Genomic DNA, 21,617 nt, shown 5'->3' on the forward strand with positions numbered 1-21,617 from the left:
CCCTTCCATATAACTTGCTGTTAATGTGCTTTGATACAGCACTTTGGGAACATCCAACTTCTTTTGCAATTACCTTTTGAGGCTTTCCCTCCTTATGGGGGGTGTCAATGATGGTTTTCTGCACAACTGTCAGGTCAGCAGTCTTTCCCATGATTGTGATTCCTACTGAACCAGACTGAGAGACCATTTAAAGGCTCAGGAACTCTTTGCAGGTGTTATGGCTTAATTAGCTAATTAGCGTGGAATACTTTGAGCCTAGAATACTGAACCTGTTCACAATATTCTGATTTTCTGAGATTGTGGATTTGGGGTTTTCATGAGCTGTAAGCCATAATCATCTCAATTATGGCACATCACGGCTTGAACTATCTTGCTTTGCATGTAATGAGTATATCTCATATATTAGGTTCACCTTTTAAGTTGCATTACTGAAATAAATGAACTTTTGCACGATATTCTAATTTTTCAAGTTTCACCTGTACAAGAAATAATAAATATTCAATTGGAATTTAAGGCTGAAATCTTTTTGTTGGGAATAATAAAAGGTGAATTCGCAAAAAAAAACAAAATACTTAATTTTACATATAATCACTGCAGCAAGAATAGCACTAGCACAATGTTGGAAGGGTGATCAAATGCCAATGGATACTTTGATAATTCAGAAGACTATACAGAAATGGACAAACTCACTCAAAAGTTAAAGGATAAGGAAGACTCAAAATATTTTACAGTTTGGGAAAACTGGTATAATTGGATAAAAATAGAAACCAGCAAGTGAATAGATAGGGAAGAGAAAATATATAGAGGTTATAATAGGAGTATTAACCAGATAGAGGAAATAAACATTAGAAAACAGTCTCATAGGAATACACCGTTTAAGCAATTAGAAATGTATATGTACATGTTTTGTGTTTATTGGATATGTTCTTTCATCTTGGTTTTGTTCTTAACTAAATGTATTGTAATGTGTAAATATTTTTTAATGTTTAATAAAGTTTATTTTTAAATTTTTTAAAAAAAGTCGATGTGGGATTATGCACCAACGACATGAGAAAGCCTCAGGACACCAAACAGAGAGATCAACCAGACCCAGCTGACAGGGAACCATAGCACCACAACTGTCCCCAAAACCAACCCTCCCACGAAGCCCAATTAAATGCTACAGATGTGGGGGAATGGGCTACATGGCAATGGCGTGCACAACCCCAGCCCCGAAACCAAAGCCAGAGCCACCACCCAGGGCATGACTGGAACAAGGCCTGAGACGTACCACCAACAAGCCCCACAAGGCCCTTCAGGCTGCAGAGGTCCCTCCCCACCCAGCTGAAGGGGGGAAAACCCTAGGTAACAATGACTACTCATCAGATTCCTATGACAGCAACGACGAGGGCGAAAACGACCCAATGGTGAGTGAACCAGTCCCCCCTTTTGTCTTCCCAATATGACTCACAGCCCGAAAAACAGGGACTCAGGGGACTTTCCAAGTCCTAGACTCAGGCTGCATTAGATGTCTGATCAACCTAAGCATGGTTCTGAACTGGGAATTAGAGCGAAAATGTTGGCCCACCCAATCTGGTTCGAACAGGTTCTAGGTCCCTATTGGGAGGGGCCCATGCCACTCACTTAACCAAACCAGTGAGACTAGAGCTGGCAGATCATTGGGAAACAATTCAATTTGTAGTGGCCCCCAATATAACAGATGCAGTCATACTGGGACTCTCCTGGCTAGACAAGTGGGGCCCGACTATCTGGTGGTAGGGGGGCAGCCACAGACTGAGGATAGCAAGGGGACCCCAACCCCCTCCTCACCAGCAAATAGAAGCACCACCCACACAGGGAACCCTCTCAGAGAGCCCTCCTGAACAATTAGCAGCCACCTCTGACAAAACCCCAGAGGCCGAACAGATCCCAACGGAATATCAGGACCTCACAGAGATGTTCAGCAAGACTGAATGTGACATCCATACAAATCATTCCTGGAGCAAAACTACCAAAGCCTAAACTGTATGCCATGACGCCCCGGGAAATGCAAGAAATGTGCAAATACATAGAGAAAAACTCAGCAAGAGGGTTCATTGAGTCAACCAAGCCATGGGTCACAGCCCCAGTCCTGTTCAAAGAGAAAAAAGATGGCACCATGAGATTATGTGTGAACTTTAGAGCTATAAATGGTCTGTGTGTACACAATCTATACCTCCTCCCAATCATGAAGGGCATGCTATCTCACGTGGCCAAGGGGAAGGTCTTTTCCAAATTAGACCTCAGAGAAGCATACTACTGAGTCCGCATCAGGAAGGGAGATGAATGGAAAACTGTGTTCAACTGCCCCCTAGGGAGCTTTAATTCAAAATCATGCCTTTCGGACTACAGGACCCGCCGGTGGTGTTCATGCAGTTAATAAATGAGGTGCTACATGAGCACCTCTATAAGGGGGTCCTTGTTTACCTGCATGATATTTTCATCTACACTGAGACCATGGAGGAGCACATACCCCTAATCCGCCAGGTACTGGAAAAACTTCTAGTGGCAAACCTGTATGTCAAACTGTTGAAATGCGAATTTCACTGTGCACGGTTAGACTACCTGGGTTACCAAGTCTCAAGTGAGGGCATAAAGATGGACCCAGCCAAAGTACAAGCCATCCTAGGCTGGCAGCCCCCTCTCATCCACAGACAGCTACAAAATTTCTTGGGGTTTGCAAACTTCTAATCGGCAGTTCATCCCCTCCTTTGCAAGGATTGCCAAACCCCTGACAGACCTCCTAAAGACAGGGAGCCCAGGAACGAAATCTCACCTGGGACAACCCCTACAATGGGACCTAACCTGCCAAAAAGCATTTGAAACACTGAAAGAACTGTTTGCAAAAGAACCAGTGCTAAAGCATCCTGACCCTGAACAACCCTTCGTCATTCAAGTGGATGCCAGTGAGGTGGCAGTGGGACCAGTGTTACTCCAAAGAAATAACCAAAGAAGCCTACAAACCTGCACCTACACCTCCCATAAGCTCACAGACACGGAGAGGTGATGGTGTTAGGAATGATAGTCACCAAACAGTTGGGTTGGCAATACATAAACCAGGATAGTCATTTGATACTGTATCTTTAAGAGAATGCTGTAATTGTGATTGGCTGAGGTTCCTCCAACGGCCATAAGATGGAGCCAGAAACCTGGTTTCTTTCTCCTTGCATTTCCTGTTTTTCTGTATCACAAGAAGTAAAACCTACATTTTACTATTCAGTGTATCTGTATGCTGGTCATGTGTTATTCAACATCACTCTCACTACGTTTCCCTGAATGTACTCATTCTCCTAACGGAATACTTCAACACTGGTTATAGGCCCAGGCTCAGATAACTGAGAGTTAGTGTGAATACACAGTATTGTATATAGACAGCTGTTTACTGTTTAATTGTGGGTTACTGTCCTGGTAAAGATGGCACAACACCCGTCAACAATAACCCAGTTGGATGGAACAAACTATGTTTCCTCGTCTATGAAGTGCAGTCTACTTCTGCGTAGGGAAGGGTTAAGGGCTGCAGTTCAAGATCCACTGGATGTAAATGCTTGGGATCCAAATGATGAGGATGATGCCAAAAAGTTAGCTGACTTTAAACGGAACAATGAACAAGCTCTTCGTATAATTGGACTAACACTGATTGACCAGCAGCTAGTCCATATTCGTGGAGAAGAGTCTGCTGCTAGGTGTTGGGAGAATTTTAAGAGGATTTATGTTCGTGAATGTGTAGGTGCACACATACATCTTACACGTAAACTGTTTAGAGCAGGTCTTCTGAAAGGTGAAGATATGTTAGCTCATTTGAACTTCATGAAAAGAACTTTTCAAGAGCTAAATGAAAAGGAACTTTCAGAGCTGCATCAAGTTTACATCATTCTTTCCTCGTTGGATGAAAGTTATGATGATTACATATCTTCACTGGAAGTCCTGACCAGAAATGAACTGACATTGACTGACATAACCGGACGATTGTTGGAAGAGGCAAGAAGAAGGCTGGAAAGAGACCAACTGAGAGAAAAACAACCACAAGAAGAGGATTTGTTTTCAACTGCCTATACTGTTAGGAAATGTTTTTCTTGTGGAGCTAGGGACATATACCTAGATTCTGTAAGAAGGGAGAAAATACTGGTAATCACCAGAAGGCTAAGAAGAATGTTAATTTAGCTATGTCTAGCAATTCAACTGTAAACCATGATTTGTGGGTAGTTGATAGTGGAGCATCGCAGTGCATTACTAGAAATAGAGGTTTGTAAAGATGTCCACAAGTAAGCAACATGTATCACTGGCAAATGGATGGAAGATGAAAGCATCTGGTGAAGGTACTGCATATTGTTCATGTGTAAATGAACATTTATCTATGTTATATGTACTTAAACTGAAATTTAATTTGTTATCAGTAAGGGCTTTAGTTTTTAGGTAAAATGTTCATTTACTTTTTAGGTAAAAGTGTTACTGTTACTTTAGAGAATGATTTATATGTTATACATGATGACCAATTGCAGATGGCTAACTCGGTTTATAACAATGTTAAGCCACATGACGAATGTATACATTTACTGCATAGATGTCTAGGGCACATTAATTTCAAAATGCTGAAACTGTTGAATTGTCAGAGGGAGTAAAATTAAAACCTTGTAGCAAGTATTTAAACTGTAATGCCTGTAACCAGAAGAAAAGCAAGGTTACCCCAGCAAACAGACTGAATGGGTTTAAGACCAAAGAACCTTTAGAGATTGTGTTTGCTGACATAATTGGTCCTAAGAAACCCAGTTTGGGAGGTGTCTGCTATGTTTTGAGTATAATGGACCATTATTCATGGTACGGTTTCTGCTATCTCATGAAAAACAAAACAAACATTCCAATATTTCCTTAATTGGCTAAGGTTTGCAGAAAGAAAAATGAAACATAAGGTAATTACTGTAGTTACAGATAAGAGGACTGAGTTTATTAACACTAGACTCCAAATAATGTTAAAATTGGCTGGTGTCGAGCATAAATGTTCTGCACCTTACAGGCCACAACATAACTCATTTATAGAATGAAGAGGGCAAATGTTACAAGCCATGGCTCGCACTATGTTATCTGATTCAGATTTGCCTGAAACACTGGGGTGAGGCCATAATGTGTAGCAACCATGTGTTAAACAATGTGGTTAACACAACAACTGGTGAATTGCCATTCGCTCATTGGCATGGCAGAAAACCAAATTTAAGTTATCTTCATACATTTGGAGCTCCAGCATGGGTGCATATTCCCTCACAAGTAAGACTGAAAGGGCAACATAGCGCTAGGAAATTAATTTTCATAGATTACAAGGCCAACCATAGATCTTTTAGATTCTGGGATCCAGGCACAGCTAATGTTTACTGTAGCGCTAGTGCTAAATTTCTTGAGCACGTTGGGTGGAATAAACTAGAACAGGAATTTAACAATGATGTTGTTATCGACACCCAAGTAGTCCCTAATGATGAGATAGTTAAACCATCAATAGCAATTAGGAAGAACAGGCACAGGAGGAGGTACAAAAACAGGAGCAGGTGGAACAGGAGAGTCCACCAGTAAGCCCTGAGTTGCCTAGATGTTCAACCCGTGTAACATGACCAACAGATAGATATCAGGCTAGTATTGTATGCCAAGTAAATACAGTTCCTAATAACTATAATGAACTGAAACTGTATCCTGCTAAGGATCAGGCTGCTTGGCAGGAGGCAATGGATAAGGAACTGAAATCTTTACAAAGTTTGGAGGTATATGAAAATGTCACGTTACCACCTGGTAAGCCTGCCATAGGGTGTAAGTGGATTTATAAAATTAAGACAGGTGTCGATGGGACTGTTACCCATAAAGCCAGGTTAGTAGCACAAGAGTTTGATCAGTCAGCCAATGACTATGATGAGGTGTTTGCACCTAGTCTGAAAGCTACCACATTACGAGCAGCATTAGTGTGGGCAGTTAAGAATAAATACACAATAAACCATTTGGATGTGGAGACGGCATATCTTCATGCACCGTTGCAACATACTATATATTTAAAGAAAACTTTGGGTATAAAAACTGATAACAAAACTGATTGCTGGAGATTACAAAAGAGTCTTTATGGCTTGAAGCAATCAGGCTATGAATGGAATCAGTGCATAGTACAGGAATTAACTAAGATAGGTTTTATAGCTGGCATGGCTGATCCATGTTTGTTCAAAAAGGAAAGTGATGGTGTAGTTTCATTGTTGCTATGGTTCACTGACGACATTGCATTAATCACTAAGACTGAGCAAGAAGCTACTGAGATTATTTCACTGTTAGAGAAGAAATTCAAAATAAAACATTTAGGAGAGATTAAACAGTATCTTGGTTTAAAAATAGAAAAACCCCTACAATGGGACCTAACCTGCCAAAAAGCATTTGAAACACTGAAAGAACTGTTTGCAAAAGAACCAGTGCTGAAGCATCCTGACCCCAAACAACCCTTCGTCATTCAAGTGGATGCCAGTGAGGTGGCAGTGGGACCAGTGTTACTCCGAAGAAATAACCAAAGAAGCCTACAAACCTGCACCTACACCTCCCATAAGCTCACAGACACGGAGAGGTGATGGTGTTAGGAATGATAGTCACCTAACAGTTGGGTTGGCAATATGTAAACCAGGATAGTCATTTAGTACTGTATCTTTAAGAGAATGCTGTAATTGTGATTGGCTGAGGTTCCTCCAACTGCCATAAGATGGAGCCAGAAACCTGGTTTCTTTCTCCTTGCATTTCCTGTTTTGCTGTATTGCCTGATCGTCGTTCTGCTTGGATTGTTGTGAGTTTTGCAACTCTTAGCAAACTCCGTTTACTGAACTTTGTTTATAATACTTGACTTCGTTTTTTGATTATCCCTGGACTGATATTAACTGCTTTAACTGTGTATGATTTGGACTGTTCGTTGGACTTTGTTTACCCGTTTACTAGAAGCAAAACCTACATTTTACTATTCAGTGTATCTGTATGCTGGTCATGTATTATTCAACATCACTCTCACTACGTTTCCCTGAGTGCACTCATTCTCCTAACAGGGAATACCTCAACAGATGGGCTGCATGGGAAAAAGAGGCTTTCGTGGGGAGATGGGCATGGCAAACCTGGCGCCACCTGCTGGAAGGGGGCAGAGACCATTCAAAGTCTTGACCGACCATAAAAATCTGGAGGCCCTTAGGACTCCGTAAAAACTATCACCCAAACAAGTCCGCTGGGCTCAATACTTTTAACTGATTCAACTTTGTGCTAAAACACAAGCTTTCTGGCTGACGTCCTCTCCCGGATGCCCCAGTACAAATGCGAATGGGAGGAGGTCATGAACGCCATCATCTCCTCTACCCAAATAGCTGCCCAAGTAACCACGAGATGACAACGCCATGACTGGCAAGACCAACCCGCAAGTGACCTAACCACGAAACTCAAACGTGAACTGCTAGCAGACCCCTTGGTCATAGGAGGCAAACCCATTATGACAGTGATCCCCAACCTTTCTTATGCTGCGGCCCGGTATCCCCAACCTTTTTTATGGTGCGGCCCGGTACCGGCATTAGCTGGGCGCTGCCATCTTTTTTTGATGAAAAAGTGCTTCCAGTGACCTCACCGGAAGCACTTTTTCATCAAAAAAAGATGGCGGCACCAGCGCTTCCGGTGAGCTTTTCCGGGTAGAAATGGCTCTACCTGGAAAAGCTCACCGTAAGCGCTGGCGTCGCCATCTTTTTTTGATGAAAAAGTGCTTCCGGTGAGCTTTCTACCCGGAAAAGCTCACCGGAAGCACTTTTTCATCAAAAAAAGATGGCGGCGCCCAGCAAACCAGCGGCCCGGTAGGACTTGTTCCACGGACCGGTACCGGTCCACGGACCGGTGGTTGGGGACCCCTGCATTATGAGGTGCAACGAATCCTTGATTCGAGGTGGCACAGGAGACAATGCCAATACTTAATCAAGTGGAAAGGCTACCCCCTATCAGAGGCGTCTTGGGTAAAGAGTAGGAATGTCCAGGCTTATCGCCTTAAGCAAGATTCCATGCAGAAAATCCAACCAAGCATGGAGGAGGGGGTCGCAACCCTAAATTCTATATCTGCACTGAACTTGTTTTTGCTCTGCACAGGTCGCTTTCAAGAAGTGAGGGGAGCAGAATGTCAGCTTGTAAAACATTCCTACACTGGTTTCCAAGTTGGCATAAAAAAGGGGGGGGCAAAGGACTTGAGAAGCATATGGCAAATGAACTTAGAAGCACATTCCAACTTTACGTTAAAAAAGATTGTAGCTAAGCACTGAAGCTTTTGCCCACAAATAACTTTAATTGGAGAATGTGATGGATGACACCTACCCCGTGTATGTGCGTAATTGGAGAAACTGATTTATGGCACACCCGGGGGGGAGGGGGAAGCAGGGTCACAGGTGACTGTAATTACATATGCCAGAATCAGCTTCGTACAGGTCATGCCAGTATGTCATTTCTAATGAATTCTTTGAAGTTTTTTGAAGTTTGGCTCAAGGCTTGTGATATAATTAGGACAATTGCTGGAATCCTGACAGGAACTTTTATTCGGAGACAATGATAGCAGAGGGAGTGTATGCAGAATCTGAATTTCCTGTGCCAGAACATTAGGTTAAACTGCTTCTTTCGAGGCCCCTCCCAATAGCCAGTTCAACTGTGAGCCAATCCAAAGGTGCGAACATGTTGTGAGAACTTCTGGCTGAGAAGGTGATAACAAGCAGTTCTCAGGTGCCACGATCTCATTCCTCTGGCATTGAGACAAAACATATGGTCCCAGGCACATTCTTTCCCCTTCTCGTTTCCCCAAAAGGTACATCAAAGCAGAAAAAGAATAAAGGAAAACCCCATGTGAAAGCATCCCCAAGTCTCCATCCTGCTGCCAGAATGGCAGCATCCTGATAGAGATCTATGGGACCTGACATGCTGCACCCCGAAAAAGGGAGAATTCAACCTGGAGACAAAGAAAATAACAAAGAGGAGAGAAAATAATAGGAACAATTAGGTTTCTCAGGGTAAAGTTGGTGGAAACATTTAATTAATTTTGGGGCTCTAATGTGCTTTTTATGAACCCATTTTTTGTGGTAAGGGGAGGTCCTTCCATGCTACTAGATACTGGTGGTCCCATGGTGTTTCCTTCAATCTAGCATTTCTTTAATTTCAAAATGTTGTTCGACCTCTACCATGATAACTTGTGGCAGAGAGGGAGCCACAGGCCTTAAAGGTGAGGTCACTTCTGGTTTCAGTAGGCTGCAGTGGAAGATTGGGTGGACTTAGATAATTGCAATTCTACTCTGACCAGATTTATGATGCGAGTGATGGGGAAAGGCCCTATGAACTTTGGTCAGGCATTTTGCCGACCAGTGGGAGGAATCCACTTCGGATGCCTGGGTCAGGGACTCCGTTCGTTTTGGCCTCGCTCTGCAGTTCCACTCTTCTCCCCCTGAACATTTCAGAATTTCACCCATCTCTAGAGATCCCACTAAGCGGGCCCTTATGGCTTCCGCTATCAAACATCTGTCTGATATTAGGGCCATCCAACCTGTACCGCCCTCACAACGGGGAAGGGGTTTCTATTCCCTCTTGTTCTTGGTGCCTAAGCATTCCGGGGGTTGGAGACCCATTTTGGATCTTAAGAGGCTCAATCGTTATATCATACGCCATAAATTCAAAATGCATACTCTTCAGTCAATTTTGCAGGGCATCAGAGAAGGAGACTGGCTTACATCTGTTGACCTCTCTGAGGCTTACCTCCATATCCCCATCCGTCCCTCGTATTCCAAGTATTTGAGGTTTTGCTATAACAATCAGCATTTCCAGTATGTAGCCCTTCCCTTTGGCCTCGTCTCGGCCCCGAGGTCCTTTACTAAGGTGTTGGCAGCTCTGGCGGCCCACCTTAGACAGGTTCCCATCCGCATTCACTGTTACCTTGACGATATCCTTATTGTATCCCCTTCCCGGCATCAGGCCGAGAGTGATACTAACACTACTCTCGCGGTGATTCAGGCTCATGGCTTCTTAGTGAACTGGGAGAAGAATCAGCTTAGCCCTTCCACCCGTATAGCCCACCTAGGGGCTGTGATTGATTCTGTTAAAGGGAAGGTCTCCCTCTCTCAGGAGAGGCTCAACAGTATCCATACAGCTATCAGGGCTATCAGACGAACTGGAAGAGCATCTTTGCTCAATTTATCCAAACTACTTGGGAAGCTGGTTTCTTGCATATCTATTATCCCATGGGCTCGCTTACATTCCAGATCCTTGCAGTGGTTCCTCCTGCCATACCAGCGTTCAGGAAGGAGCACATCAGGCCTCGTGGTGAAAGTGCCTCCAAGGGTCCTCACCTCCCTCCTATGGTGGACACGACCCTCTACCAACAGAGGGCATCTATTCAAGGAGCCCCAAAGGGTCACTCTCACAACAGACGCAAGCCTTTCCGGATGGGGGGCCCACCTGCAGTCTCTGTCGGCCCAGGGAGTTTGGACTCCTACGGAGCGAAGTCGCAGCATCAACTGGTTGGAGCTTCGCGCAGTGTACCTGGCCCTGCGAGCTTTCCTTCCTCAGATGAGAGGGTGCCATATCCTGGTCCTAATGGACAACACTACAACCAAGGCCCACATCAACCGTCAAGGGGGCACCCATTCCATCCTACTCATGAGGGAGGCCGAGCAGCTGTGTCGGTGGGCAGAGGCACACCTTTCATCCATCAGAGCGGAGCACATTTCAGGAACCTCCAACGTCCAAGCAGACTGGCTGAGCAGAGCCACACTGGACCAAGCAGAGTGGCGTCTACACCCGCACCTGTTCAGGGAGGCAGCAGCCATGTTCGGTCAGCCTCTGGTAGACCTGTTTGCATCTCCGCTCAACGCGCAAACACCAAGGTTCTTCTCTCGTTACCCCTCCAACGGGGCAGAGAATCACGATGCACTGCGTTGCCCTTGGCCTCCCGGGCTTCTGTACGCCTTCCCTCCACTTCCGTTGATCCCCAGAGTGATTCGGAAATTGATATTCGAGAGGGCAGAGATCCTCATGGTGGCACCATATTGGCCCAGGAGACCGTGGTTTGCGGACCTTCGCAGTCTGTCGGTAGCTCCGCCGTGGAGGATCCCGCTAGACCAAATCTCTCTGTCACAGGGCCCTCTGCTTCATCCAGACCCACAGTGGCTTCAGTTAGCCGTCTGGACGTTGAGTGGGAAAGGCTGATTGAGGAGGGTTTGTCAGCCCAGGTCATTAACACCATTCTAGCTGCTAGGCGGCCTTCTACTACTCGCATTTATGATGCAACCTGGAGCAGTTTCTGTAAGTGGTGCCATAAATCCTTCATCAATCCACGTTCTCCTTCAATTGCGCAGATCCTGGCCTTTCTACAAGACGGCCTAGATGGGGGCCTCTCACCCAACACTTTGAGAAGACAGGTCACGGCCCTATCAACGGTGGTTGCTGGCGGCTCCTCTGGCCCTCTTTCCCACCACCCTCGAATTAAGGCCTTTCTTAAAGGGGCTTCCAATTTGCGCCCGCCAGTGGTGCACAGATACCCGACATGGGACCTTAACAAGGTTCTCATCGCCTTGACTAAACCTCCCTTTGAGTCTCTCAGGGAGGCGCCACTTCAATTTCTCACCTTTAAAGTGGTATTTCTTGTGGCAATAACCTCGGCTAGAAGGATATCTGAAATAGCAGCTCTATCCGTGAGAAAGGACCTGTGCATTTTTCACTCTGATCGGGTGGTTCTGAGACCAGACCCTGCCTTTCTACCAAAAATCAACTCAGCATTCCACAGGGCACAGGAGTTGGTCCTACCTAATTTCTGTCCAAAGCCTTTGCATGAAAGAGAAAGACAGCGGCACACCCTCGATGTTCGAAGGGCTCTACGTATTTACATCTCGCATGCAGTCCATCAGGAGATCAGAGTCTCTGTTTCTGTCCTTTCAGCCAAAGACGCTGGGCTGTAAGGTATCCCCGTCCACGGTGGGCCGATGGATTAGAGCTACCATATCCAAGGCCTATTTAGTTCAAGCTCTTCCGGTCCCCAGTGGGATAACCGCCCATTCCACCAGAAGTGCAGCTACTTCGGTAGCCTGGGCTACTCAGGCTTCTATTCTTGACATTTGCCGGGCGGCCACCTGGGCTTCCCCGTCTCCCTTTATACGCCACTATAAAATTGATACTTACGCTTCAGCTGAGGCATCCTTTGGCAGGCGAATCCTGCAGCAAGTGGCGAGAGAACCTAAGGAGATTCCGACCCAGACGGAGTCCCGCCCGTAGGACAGACATGCTTTGGTATGTCCCACTCTCTGGATGCTCGCAGCAGTTCTACGGAGAATGGGCGTTGGTTCTTACCTGATACGCCTCTTCTCGTGGAACTGCATAGAGCATCCAGCCCCGCCCTAATTGGTCCGTCTGGTGGGGAATCCTGTTTCGGCCAATGATCTTTATTGTATATAGTTGAGATTTGTATAATAGTTAAGGTTAGAGGATTGTTGCTGTCCTCTCGTCTTCGTTAAAACTGGGGGAACGCATGGAGGAGTCACGTGGAGGAGGAGGAGCGTTCCTCAATTATAGCTCAGCCTGTGAGAAGTGAAGACTGGAGCACCTCCCACTCTCTGGATGCTCTACGCAGTTCCACGAGAAGAGGCATATCAGGTAAGAACCAACGCCCATTCTCACTAAAATATAAGATTGTCATTCAGGTAAACTAGGACTCCCTTATACAGATGTTCATGTAGCACCTCATTGATCAGCTGCATAAATACTGCAGGACCCTTGAAGTCCAAAAGGCATGGAATTGGAAAGCCGTTTTCCATTCATCTCCTTCTCTTATGCGGACTCAGTAATAGGCTTCTCTTAAATCCAGCTTAGTAAAATCTTGCCTTTTGACAATCTAGCAAGTCCTTCATTAGGGGTAGAGAGTATGTATTTTGTACACCCCCCATTGATCCCCCTGAAATCCATGCATAATCTAAGCCCCCCATCTTTCTTTTCTTTAAATAATACTGGGGCTGCTACTTTTGATTTTGCTGTCTCAGTGAATTCCCTGGCTAAATTAGTATCAATGTACTTTCTCAGTTCAGTCATTTGAGCATGTGTCATTGAGTACATTTTTTGTTTTGGCAGTTTGGCCCCAGGTTCTATTTTGATGGCACAATCAGTGGCTCGATAGGGGTGGGGAGGGGATATTGCATTCCTCCTTACTAAATACTTCGGCTAAGTCTTTATATTCCTTAGGAACCGGGGTCTTGCCTAGAGGTGAATCTGAAGCGGTAGCTGCTGGTTCTGGTGGCTGGCTCACGTTGAGAGGCAGCTGCTTGCCAGGGGGAACGGGGAAGTGGCCCCACCCCAATTATGATTTTTCGGAATCCATCTTCCCACTTAATGATAGAGGCCCACTTGTCTAGCCAGGCCAGACCCAGAATGACAGCTTCTGACATTTTTGATGCCACTACAAATCGAATAAGTTCACAATGTCTTCCCATCTCTAATCTGACCAGTTTCATAACTTGGGTGGCTGGTAGTTTCCCCAATCAAAGTTCCATCCACCTGTTCCAATCTAATTAGGCGTTTTAGGGCTCTAGTCTTTATCCCTAATTGTTCAACAATTGGAAGCCCAATTAAACATCGGGTACATTCTGTATTAATTACTGCTTCTAATTCTCCTTGCTCCCCAGTCTCAGGTACCATCAACCTCACTTTAATTGTAAAAGGGGGGATGGCTGCACTTACCATCGGGTCCTCTTCCTTGCTAGCCTCTCCAGAAGATCCTTCCTTGGCTAGAGGTTCTTTGTGTTTTTCTGTGGGGAGGAGAACCTCTACGGCTTGTCTGGCAAATTGGCTGGTGTCTGGGGGCTTTCATAGAGCTCTTCTGCCTCTGGCAGCTGCAGCTGGCCACTGTTGTGGAACTGGTGCAGGAGCTAAGCATTCAGAAGACTGATGACCCGTTCGGCAACAATGATAGCATTTGATAATCCATGTGGGCTGAATTGGAGCAGCTTCTGCAGGTTTAGTTAAGGGGTGCCTAGCCAAAGTGCTCCTCAGAGGCTTCTCAGATGAGAGCTTATTGCGGTGTTGGTGTGTCAGAGTATATTGGCAGAGACATGGTTAACAAAGTAAGCATGGCAACAGACCAGCCCAATGGGAGCTGACAGCCTGGGTGTGATTTGGCTCTGTGTGCTTTGCTGAGAACTGAAACTGAAACTTGATATCTGTTCTGAGCTCTCTGAGCTGCTGCTTGTGTTTTTTGCTTATGTTAACATTGAAAGAATCTACAAATGGTATTGTAAACTTTACTCATATTAGTATAAAGAAGTAAATGATCCTGCAGAAACAGTCATCTCTGTGTTTTCTGGGCTTGAATTTATGGTGCAAACTCTAACAGTGAATTTCTGTCCAGAGCTATGGACCTGGTATTCCAGTCTAGTAATCGCTCTGGAATCCCTCGGACACCGCAGGCTTTTTTGACTTTTTGATCAATGGCTTCTTGGAAATAGTGCAGAAGGATTCTATCAGGCCAATGCCCCAGGTTTCCTATGACCTGTCTAAAGTAATAAACAAAGTCTTTTATGGGTCTATTACCTTTTATGGGCCTATTCATCACTTTCAGCGCGGCTTCATTTTCATTGACTCGGTCTGGGTCTTCAAATCTGGCCCAGAATAGTGCAACAAATCCATCAGCATCATTTAATTCAGGAGCCGCCTCATTGTGTAGCTGGGCTATCCAGTCAGAAGCATCTCCTTCATTCATGCCTTCTGAAATCACCAATACTAGATTGCACTCTGTTTCGTGTTCTCCATATGTGAGCCCAGATCCTGCTGAGGAAGTAAGCCAGTTTTGCAGGTTTTCCATCAAACGTCGCATTAATTGTGATGGCATTGGCCTCGCTGGGGGTGCAAGCTGTCCAGCTGGCAGAATGGCCATAGTGGCTGGCGATGGGATAAGGATCTGCTGCTCCCCTGCTGCTGGCGGCAGAGCAGGGACCTGCAGCTACACTAAAGGAGGTGCTGCTCCCAGTTGCTGGATCAGACCCTGTTGTTGCACAGGGACCGTTGGGGCAATTTGGCCCCATAGTGGTCCTGGAAATGGTGGTGCAAAAGATGCTGGCGTCCATTGACACTGAATCCACCCATGACTGAGATAGAAACCCCAACCAGGGGGGATGCATTCAGCAGGGAGTAGCATGAAAGCAGGTTGGTGAGGTGGGGCAACTGGATGTTGCGGCATTCCAAATGCTGGTTGCATTTGCTGGCTTCCACTTGCAGCTTGCCCTTGTTGCCCCAAACAGATTCCTCTGTCATGTCTGGCTGAATAAAAAAATGCCAGGTAACACTAGCTCCACTGCCAGGTCCTGAATCAGAAAAAGTGAATGTGGATTGCATTAAGCTTCATCTCAGCTGAGGAGGTTGGGAACGTGGGACTTCCCACTTTGAGCCTCTCAAACCATTCCGGTAGTCTGGTCAATGATTGGCTTCGAGACAGAGGAAGCAGGTTCCAGTCTTGGGAGCTGTCGGACTCCAAGGTTCTTACATCTCTCCATTCTGGATCATGGGTTCAGTGGTGGGTTTCAAATTTTTTTACTACTGGTTCTGGCTTGCTTAGTGGGCGTGGCTTGGTGGTCATGTGACTGGGCGGACGTGGCTTGGTCATGACTGGGTGGGTGTGGCTTGGTGGTCATGTGACTGGGTGGGTGTGGCCAACTCAATGTCACTCACATCAAGGGGTGCCTCACCTGACCCCTCCCCTCCCAGCCATTCCTTGTCATACCCAGCCTCAACATATCTATAGTTCTATAAAAAATTTCACCTTTTTTTGACTTTATTATGTACATATTATAGATGTACTTTCATGGACCATTGAAAGAAGGAAATGTGATAGGCAACAAGCTTTTAAGGGGCTGCCAGAAAGAGGGGGGGGCAATGTATTTTCCAAAGCATCAGAAGGCAAACAAGAAGCAATGGATGGAAACTTAAAGAGAGAAGCAACCTAAAACTAAGGAGAAATCTCCTGACAGTGGAACTGCTTGTCTCCAGAAGTTCTGGGTGCTCAATCACTGGAAGTTTTTAAGAAAAGACTGGACAGCCATTTCTCTGAAATGGTATAGGGTTCACCCCAAGGTCCCTTCTAAGTGTTATTCTGAACCTTTCCCAGGACCTCTACTCAGATTTTGGCCTCCTCAGTTTTCCTGCCTGAGCAGGGGGTTGGATTAGAAGACCTCCAAAGTCCCTTTCAACTCTGTTAAACATGCGTATTTATGCTCTGGACTATAGACATTGAATGCATGTAAACCCTGAAAAATATGTGGTAGCCCTGGGCAAAAGAAAGGCAGTAAAATCACTCTAGATGTAGAGACAGTGTAAAATATTAATATATGATAAATAATGGAACAATTAAAATAATAGCACAGAGTTCTCTCTCTCTCTCCCATCCTTCCTATTTCTGTTTCTTCCTTCCTTTCTCTTTCTTTCCCTCTTTCTTTCTTTCCCTCTTTCTGTCTGTCTTTCTTTGTCTCTCTCTCTCTCTCTCTCTCACACACCACACACACACTCTCTCTATTTTTCTTTCTTTCTTACTCTTTTTCTTTCTTTCTCTCCCTTCCTCTTCCTTTATTTCTTTTTCCTGTCTCTCTCTCTCACTCACACACACACACACGCACGCACACACACACACACTCCCTTCCTATTTCTTTTCCTTTCTTCCTTTCTCTTCCTTTCTCTTTCTTTCTTCCTCTTTCTATCTCTTTCTTTCTCTCCCTTCCTCTTTCTTTTTTCTTTATTCTTTCTTTCTTCCCCCCCCCCACCACACTCTCTGTCACACACACACCTGGTCTGGGACGAACTGATCAAGCGAGCTCCAGAGCAGCGGGCAGTGGGAGAATGAAGAAAGTGAGCAGGACATCTGTCCGCTCTCCAGTTCGGAGCACTCAGCTGCCGCACACTTCTTCTGGGGGATGAAAGGAAGTGAGCGGCGGTGGCAGTGGCAGCACTGCTGCGTGAGGCAGCCCCGGGAGTCCCCACCTTCCCGGTTGGAGCACCTCCATCATCGCTCACTTCTTCCAGGGGACGAAAGGAAGCAAGTGGCGGCGACCCCAGGACATCTTCCTGCCCTCCCAGAGAACTGCACCATGGCCACCACGTGGTAGGGAGAGCTGGGAGAGTGCCACGTGGTGGCTTAGCCAGCCAACTGAGCCTGGGGATGGTAGGGGGAGCATCTAGCTAGGTTGCAGCCAGCGCTGCTGCCTGGATGGAGCCACACCTATGGGGAAGCCAGCCAGCCGAGCCCAGGGACGGGGGGCAGAGAACTGACAAGATCCAGGAATGGTGGGCAGAGGCCTGGCAAGATCCGGGAATGGTGGGGGAGGCTAACGCGACTCGCAGGCTTAGCTGTGAGCAGGCAGATCAAGGCTGCTCAATTGGGGTGCAGGCACCACGTGGTAAGGCAGGTTAAAGGCAAGCCATGAGGACCCAGTGTGCCACATAGGTGAAGAAGTGACTGGGCGGGGCGGCGCAAGTGAGCGATTGGCGACCAGGTGACCAGGGCGGGGGTGGGGCCAGAAAGAAGTCACTACCAATTTGGTGACCCACGCCAAATCACTACCAGTTCGCCTGAACCAGTGCAAACTGGCTGAATACCACCACTGCATGGGTTGACTTCACTGGGCTGGAATCTGAATGATTTTCTGGTGGCCTTTGTTCCGGTCCCATCTCAGGAGTTGGATCAGACTGGCAACTTTTCCAGGAATCCATCTCCTTGGGCCAAGTGCTTAGCCTCCATTCATTTTCTGCAGCTTCAATGACTCACACCACTTCCTCAGAAGGGGAATACCAGGACTCAATGAGTTCCCTAGGATCTGTCCCCACAGCTCCTTCTACTATTTCTTCTTTCTCCTCCATCTTCACTAAGTCTTCATACCGCCCAATAATCAGGTCGGCACTGGGGCTCAGGACCCCGTACAGCCCCCTCCTGGGGTTCTGCTTTCAAGTCAGGGATTTGGGTTAATGTCAGCATTCCAGAAAAACCCAGCTCCAACGAAAAACTCCGAGACAGACATTTTCTCAAAAGTTCCTTTTATTAGAGTAGGTATACTGGCACATCTGGGAAAACCCAACTCTGAGAGTTCCGTGTTTTCCCTCAGTAATTCAAAAAGACCAACCAAACCCCCGCACCCATCAGTCCATCACATGGTCCAATCACATTCCGTCCCAACTTGAGACATCCCTTCAATTACGCCTCTTCCAGGTGCAGGAACAACCTGACCTTGACCGACAAGAAGAATGCTATTATGTCTAACTACATACACTCTACTAAATCCTCCCTCCCAAATTCCCAAGGTCAAGAATGTGGCAACGTGGAAGCTTCTGGTTCTAATATGGCTTCTAAAGCTGACAAGTACACAGGAACCCCTTATATGCTCATGCAGCACCTCATTGATGACTTGCATGAAGACCGCAGAGGCTCCTTGGAGCTCAAATGGCATTACTTTGAATTGGAAGCTCCCTAGTGGGCAGTTAAATGCAGTTTTCCATTCATCCCCCTCTTTTATCCTCACTCTGTAGTATGCCTCACTCACATCTAGCTTATTCACCCCTGGTATAACTCCCTGACATCAACTGGGACACAAACCTAACAGTCAACTTTGTCTCCCAAAAATTAGAAAAAGGAACTAGGAGATCAGCCATCATGCAATATTGGTATTCAACATTATGCAAGCATAAGCAATAGAACAAAGTCAAACTAGAGTGTTGGACTGTAACAGAGCTCATTTCAATAAACTTTGAGAAAGCTTTGAAAGGATTCCATGGATGAGAATTGTCAAGGGAAAAACAACCAAAGAAGCTTGGGAAACTTTGAAAATTGAGGTTATAAAAGCCCAATCTAGCACAATACCAATGAAGGAAAAAAACAGATTTCAAAAGTAACCAGCATAATTGCTTAAAGAACTCTCTGATAAATTGAAAGACAAAAAGGACAATGTCAGAGTATATTCATGAACAGGAATAAAGCTTGGTAACAAGCTCAGCCAATGAATAGGCATAGCAATTAAGTCAGCCGATGAGGACTGTTTTGGAAAGTGAAACTGGAAGTAGCCTAGGCGTGGCAGCTATGTTAAACTCTGCAGCTATGTTTAGCTCTGAAGCTGTCTATTGAAAATGAAACTGCTTCTCTCCTCTGCTGTGTGTAATGCTTGCCTGCTGAACTAAAGTGAAACTGATGTCTGTTTCATATCTCCTGAGTTGCTGCTGAAGCTCTGCACTTGTAACATCTCTACTTCTGTCTGAGTTTGCTCCATGTTGGAGAAATCTACAACTGGTTTGTAAAATCTACTTATTATGTTTATAAAGATGTTAAATGAAGCATCAGCCATCTGTGTTTATTTTTCAGGCCCTAAATTAACACTGCAAAACTCTGAATAGACAAGTATAAAAAGATGGAAAGAGGGGCACATAACTAAGGCAGAATCTATAAATAGCCCGAGCCTGCAAAGATGAAGTAAGGAAAGCTAAGGCTCAAAATAAATTAAGGATTGCAACAAAAGTCAAAAGTAACAAAAAAAAAAGCTGCTTTCAACATGTAAAAAAACAAGAAGAAAGTCAAGAAAATGACAAGCTGGCACAAATAGCCAACACTCCAGAAGATAGGCTGAAGATACAGAAGGATCTTAGTGGAGAAGGACAGACTTGAACATTGGGCTCTATCTAATAAAATGGAATTAAGTGATGAAAAAAGTAAGGTCTTTACGGTTCTCCGAACTACTCAAAATTTCTGCTACCGGTTCTCCAGAACTGGTCAGAACCTGCTGAATACCACCTCTTGTCCCACTCGGTCTCCATTGATAAGCAAGGACTGGATGTCTGATCTATTTCTTCTATAGTCCACAAAAAGCTCCCTGGTTTTATTGGTGTTAAGGACCAAGTTATTGTCTTCACACCATGAAAGCAACTGGTCCACTTCATCTCAATAGGCAATTCAATTCCCCCCCCCCCCCGAGACGAGTTCCACCACTGTTGTATCATCTGCAAATTTAATAATAGTATTACTGGCGTAAGTGGGAATGCAGTCATGCACATAAAGAATATAGAGTAAGGGACTTAACAGTCAACCCTGTGGTGTACCAATGTTAAGAACAAGGTCTGAAGAGAGATGTTTACCTAATCTTCACCTAATTTGTGGTCAGACAGGAAATCCACAATCCAAAGGCAGATTGAATAAGAAAGCCCAAGATCCATAAGTTTAGACACTATTCTATATGGAAGAATTGTGTTCAATACAGAGCTAAAATCTACAAAAAGCATCCTCACATAGCCTGTCCACCCCCACCCATTGTTCCAAACCAGTCAGAGCAGTGTGAAGAGTGATGGCTATAGCATCCTCTGTAGATCTATTTGTTCTGTATGCAAACTGGTGTTCATCAAATGTATGCAGAAGACCAGAAATGATGTGCTAGCAGACCAATTTCTCAAAGCACTTCATGATGATAGGAGTGAGTGCCACTGGTCTGTAATCATTGAGGTTATTGATAGGGAACTTCTTTGGCAGCGGAACAGTGGTGGAAGCCTTCAAACAAGATGGAATAGTGGACTGAGATAAGGTTGGCATGCTAGGTTACAGAATTCCTCAGGGTACTCCACTACCACTCTATGGTCTTGATGATGATGCAAGCAGGAGTCCAAGTGAGCGAGGCCACCCTGCTGGTGATCACATGGCTGAACGTGCATCTGGGGAAGCCTAACCTGACAGAGATGAAGGAGGAAGCAGCAATCGGGGGAAAACCCTTCCTCACAGCAGACAAATTCTGGTGGAGGAGGGTCCCCGGAGCAGTGCAATTCAAACTCCCCCTGGAGGCACCCATGTACACCCCAGCCTCGCAGTGGAGGGAAAGGAGAGCAGTACACTGGGATGAGCCAAGGGAGTAGAAATATTTGACCGTGCTTTGGAACTCTTTGGTAGAGCAGCTGAGAGCATGGTTTGACCACACGAGCGCATCCGGGGTGTGGAACAGCGGGGACAAGCTCCAGGAGAAGCCCCCAATCCTCACCAGTGGTAGCGACAAGGATAAGTCCCAGCCCCAGCCAGGGGCCCCAGCAGCCACAAGGAGTGGTCAGCCCAGCCCCTCCCCTATGGCCCTCTAATGTGCCAGACATAACAATAAGTCTCCTGAGAACCAAGGCCAAATCAGTGTGTCCAGCAATAGCAGGAGGGAGTGCTGAGAAATTCATCACCTGCTTGGTTGGCTAACGTGACCTGTGGCATGATAGGGGTGGACAGTATCTATTCTTTAATTATACCAAAAACACAGGAATTATTCAGTGGTAGCTTTAACTTTGACTGTGCCAATATGATGTACCCAATAAACCAGATTTTTGAGGAAGCCAAGGCCTCAGAATCATGAATTGGTTGGGAGCATTACTTGGAACCATGACAAGGACCTACCCCAGCTGGTCCCTCAGGAAAGCAAAACTCTTGACTCCTTTGGATTGAATCCTTTGGATTGAATCAAAGAAACTTTTACTGAGAGAAATGGTTGCAGTAAAGTCAGGTAGAATCTGAAGGTCCCACACAAGCACAAAACAATTCTTCTGTTTCCCCAACCTCAACCTCAAGTCCACTG

General features: G+C 45.6%; 1 protein-coding gene across 6 annotated transcripts in view; it reads left to right on the forward strand.

Annotated features, from left to right (window-relative positions):
* The window catches only part of LOC113425066 (cysteine-rich protein 2), a 216,158-nt gene that overhangs the window by 77,499 nt on the left and 117,042 nt on the right, over positions 1 to 21,617 (forward strand). The window lies entirely within an intron of this gene.

Source organism: Notechis scutatus, chromosome 3 (genome assembly GCF_049901735.1).
Source record: "Notechis scutatus isolate UNSWTSFEM ecotype Mainland chromosome 3, rNotScu1.2, whole genome shotgun sequence".
NCBI lineage: Eukaryota > Metazoa > Chordata > Lepidosauria > Squamata > Elapidae > Notechis > Notechis scutatus.